General features: G+C 33.7%; 1 long non-coding RNA gene across 1 annotated transcript; it reads right to left on the reverse strand.

Annotated features, from left to right (window-relative positions):
- On the reverse strand, positions 1–2795 carry LOC127162461 (uncharacterized). The gene is made up of 3 exons (XR_007827357.1): positions 2580–2795; positions 2405–2488; positions 1–347 (listed from the first exon to the last, which is right to left on the reverse strand). It is a non-coding gene; the product is annotated as an uncharacterized LOC127162461 (long non-coding RNA).
- Between the last annotated feature and the right edge of the window lie 2312 nt (positions 2796–5107).

Genomic DNA, 5107 nt, shown 5'->3' on the forward strand with positions numbered 1-5107 from the left:
TGAAATTCTCAACAGTTTATTTTTGTAAAAAACTTTAAGAATATCACAATAATAAAAATTAGCTTTTAAAACATCTGTGTTCTTATAATACTCTTTACAGACTTCTTGACTAAACAACACTTTGTTGTCATAACATTATCGTGACCCACTGGAACACTGTTAAACAATAGAGCATTTTCAGAATGGCATGCAAACAGAACAGCAAAAATAAAATACAGGCCTTTAAAACCCATCCATGACAATTCTTCCCTCCATGATTGCCTTTATTGCATCCACAATGAGGGCATGTCCTCTGGTAGAACTGTGAGCAGGTCTACAACTGCTTGACTGAAGTCTGCATCCACATCCTAAGTAGAGAAATAAAATAGGTAGAGTGTAAATTTCTTCATTTCAATACTGGAAATGTTCTAAAAGCATATATTGACAAGGAACTTTTAATGCTTTTAATTTATAAGCAAACTGATTCATATTGATGACCAGAGTGAGTGTACAATGATCTGTGCAAACATCAAGTACAAGGAAATGTAATTAAGCTTTAAATTATGATCACCAAAGAGAGATGACGAGATTTATAGTGTGACAGTGACATTTCACAATACATGATTTAAATCAGAGCAAAAGTGTAAATTATCATTTGTGTCAACTATTACTGCATGCCTTGTCTTGGAAGTCTTGGAATATTACACACAAGTTCCATGGACTACATTTTTTGTACATTGTTTTCAACATTATAGATGTGAATTCACAGAACTTTTTTTTTTTTTTTTTTACAACATGCTAAGAATGCTAAGAGCATTTTCTCTGGTGTTATGGAGTGATGGATCACACCCATCATTTACATGATTTTATCTTAAAGGGTTTGTTCACCCAAACCAAAGATTAAAATTAGCCCATGATTTACTCGCCCTCAAGGCATCCTAGGTGTGTATGACTTCATTCTTTCAGACCAATCCAATCAGAGTAACATTTAAAAAATGTCCTGGCTCTTCCACGCTTTCCATGGCAATGGGCGAGTGTTTCTGTTCAACAGTTCAAAAGGAGTGCAAGAAAGCACATCCATCCATAATAAAATGTGCCTCACACATGAATAAAGGTCTTCTGTAGTGGATTGATGCATTTTTGTAAGAAAAATATACACATTTAAAAAGTTATAAACACTTTTCTCTCACTTCCACTAACTGTCATACGTGCAAGCCTTTCCAGGTGGATGTTGTAGGACGTTTGTGTGCATGCGCTGGTGTAAATATGCTAGTCGAAATGTAAGTTTCGACTAGCAAAGAAAAGTTTGTTTACAGGAGCAAAGGAAGCAAAGTTTCCTTACTTTAGCAAAAGAAAACCAGTCTGCTCTTGGTTTATACTGAAATCCTCCGACATTCTTCTTTATGGATCTTTGTTTTGTACTTCTAATTCGTTACTGGTGTTTCATTTCGCTCTGTCCTGTGCTTCCATGTTTGTCACTAATCACCGACGCATACGCACACGTACATCCTACATCAGCTGCCCGGGATGGCTTCTGCCTATGACAGTTAGCGAAAGTGAGAGAAAAGTGTATAGTTTTAAATATGGACATTTTTCGTACAAAAACATATATTCGCTACAGAAGGCCTGTATTCACCTCTCGGAGATGTGTGAGGCATGTTTTATTATGGATGGACGCATTTTACTGCACTTCATTAAACTGTTGAACAGAAACAGCCACCCACTGACATTATAAAGCTTGGAAGAGCCAGGATATTTTTTAATATAACTCTGATTGTATTGGTCTGAAAGAAGAAAGTCATATACAATAGGGCTGTACGATAAATTGCATGCGATTGTCATGCGCATCTTGTCAGTAAAGACGGTTATGTGATTAACCACAGAGCCTTAGTTCACTGACAAGCTACGCAATATCGCGTTCATACGCGCAGGTGAATCGCATTCGATTATGAACGCGATATTGCGTAGCTTGTCAGTGAACTAAGGCTCTGTGTATTAAATTCCGCTCCATCTGAATGCATGTGATAGAGATTTACTACTAATCACAGAACCATCTTCACTGTCGAGATGCACATGACAATCACATGTGATTTATCGTGCAGCCCTAATATACACCTAGGATGCCTTGAGAGTGAGTAAATCATGGGCTAATTTCCATTTTTGGGTGAACTAGGCTCTTTATTTCAAGAAGTTTATTTCAAAGTGTGTAATGATGTTTGTGATCACTCAACACAATTTCACGAATTTAAAGCATTTACACCAATTTCAGTAATAAACTGTTTCACAAAAGACAAATATAGCATCTACTGCAAAACAAAAAAAAAAAAAAAAAATACACAGAACCTTTGACAATTTTTCATAACCAGAACTATATTCATATTGAATAAAACAAAATGATGAGAGCAGAAAATCCAGTAATACTTACGAAACACATCCTGTAAAATTCCTGTGGGTCATCCTCCAGGATGACTGAAAGGCCCTGAAGTACTGCAGTGGAAACATCAGATGACTATGAAAAAATAGAGACAGGCTAAGGATAACAATCATAAGCAAATCATGATTTAAAGATGACAACTACAGTCAACATGATAAAGAAATACCTTTTAATTAACTTGATGTGAAATTTAAAATCCTTTTTTCTAGAAAATGTCAAAAGTGCAGAGTCTGTGTCCAGTGCTGCGCAGAACTCAGATCCGAGATATGCGACTGAATCCTGCAAAGATCTAAGAACAAACATTGAGTGGCTATTAACATTTTGAAGGACACAATCCATAAACACACTTTTTGAAAAGGAATAGGGTTTTGAAAATTTTGGAAATGAAAAAAAAAAAAACAGGTTCACCCAAAAATAAAAATTAGCTATTAATTTACTCAATGTGGCCTTTGGTGATTGATAAAATTTAAGTCAGAGACTGTCCATTTTTGGAGGGAAAAAACATATCAAGGAGCACAAAATTAATACCTGTTGCTCCTGATGATATACTGAGGTTTTATCAAGATGATCGATCTGTGGAAGAAAATGAAATAAATGCTTTTAAGTCTCATTTACTGCATTCATCTTATATTTATCTAAGTAGATCCTCTCTGCAAAGTATAAAACACAAATGTAAAGAATGTCTGTTATGTCACAAACATAGCACTTGTAACAAACATAAACTAAAGCATCTGAACTTACATTTCCACTGCACAGCAGTCATCAGCTGGTATTCTAAAATAATAAAAAAGTGTTATCCATCAATCAAAAATCAGTGAACAATGAACAAACAAAACCAAATGTATAGAGTATTTTTTTCTTATGTAATGTAAATGGAAACATCTGGTATTTTAAAACTAAGATCGTTAACTTACATTTAAATAAGTTTCAATGTTATATATACTGTGCTTGAGGAGGTGGGGGTGATGGGTCTGCTGAAGACTCGTTGACAATCTCAGAATGCGTGTTGTTTGTTACTGCCTGCACATTACCGTAATTATCATACTTAGCACGCATACTATTTTCGTCGCAACCAGGTATTTCTAACAAATAATGCTACGGCTTGACTACAGTTTAGCACTCATAGTTGCTTTCAAAATCGCCGTGTCAAGTTAAAAAGAGTTATTTTAAAAGAACCCGTCTGAAGATGTAGCGTTCTTTTCCATCCGTTATTTAGTGCGGTAAAGTTGGTTTTATTTTGGACATTCCTTAGACATTCACACAGCAAATTAAGGGACTGTCTCAAAAGTGCATAAAATAATAAAAAAGGTATGCATTCCAAGATTCCAAAACATCCAAAGTATCAAACTAATAAAATGTAAAGGTGTGAATTACATGGAAATGCATTAATACATAATTGTAAGCTGTGAATGTGATTTTGAATATGAATTGTTACATTGTTATTACATAGTACTCCAACATTTTCCTTTAAATGATAGAAACAGGTGTTGTTATGACACCTGTACTACATTCAGTAACACTTCTAACACATTATACGCAACTTGGATTTTGGAAAAGTCATTTTGTGTATTTTTATTGATTTATTGAAATCTACAAATCGATCCAACTTCCTGGTCATGGGACCCAATGATGTCACACCAGCTTTAAAATCTTCACACAATCTTGACACACATCTTACACCACTTGGAATTTGGAAAAATGATTTTGTGTATTTTTAATGAATTTTTCAAATATTAAAATCTATATAACTTCCTGGTCATGTGACCCGATGATGTCACACCAGTTGTAATATCTTCACACAATCTTGACACACATCTTACACCACTTGGAATTTGGAAAAATTATTTTGTGTATTTTTTATTAATTTTTCAAATATTCAAATCTATTTAACTTCCTGGTCATGTGACCTGATGATGTCACACCAGTTGTAATATCTTCACACAATCTTGACACACATCTTACACCACTTGGATTTTGGAAATATGATTTTGTGTATTTTTAATGAATTTTTCAAATATTCAAATCTATATAACTTCCTGGTCATGTGACCTGATGATGTCACACCAGTTGTAATATCTTCACACAATCTTGACACACATCTTACACCACTTGGATTTTGGAAATATGATTTTGTGTATTTTTTATTAATTTTTCAAATATTGAAATCTATATAACTTCCTGGTCATGTGACCTGATGATGTCACACCAGCTGTAATATCTTCACACAATCTTGACACACATCTTACACCACTTGGAATTTGGAAATATGATTTTGTGTATTTTTTATGAATTTTTCAAATATTCAAATCTATATAACTTCCTGGTCATGTGACCTGATGATGTCACACCAGTTGTAATATCTTCACACAATCTTGACACACATCTTACACCACTTGGATTTTGGAAATATGATTTTGTGTATTTTTAGTGAATTTTTAAATTATTCAAATCTACTTAACTTCCTGGTCATGTCACCCAAAAATGTCACACCTGTTGTATTATCTTCACACAATCCTGACACACATTATGCCTTTATAATAATAATAAATAATAATAAATTGGATAAAGAACTGTATGAATGAGCTGTCATCTATATGGAATGTGATCCCTAATGTTATTATTATAAACACAAATCTTTTTTTTTTTTTTCTTTTTTTTTTTTAATGGTATTTTTGCATCTCAATCTTTCAAAAT

Source organism: Labeo rohita, unplaced genomic scaffold (assembly GCF_022985175.1).
Source record: "Labeo rohita strain BAU-BD-2019 unplaced genomic scaffold, IGBB_LRoh.1.0 scaffold_94, whole genome shotgun sequence".
Taxonomy (NCBI): Eukaryota; Metazoa; Chordata; class Actinopteri; order Cypriniformes; family Cyprinidae; genus Labeo; species Labeo rohita.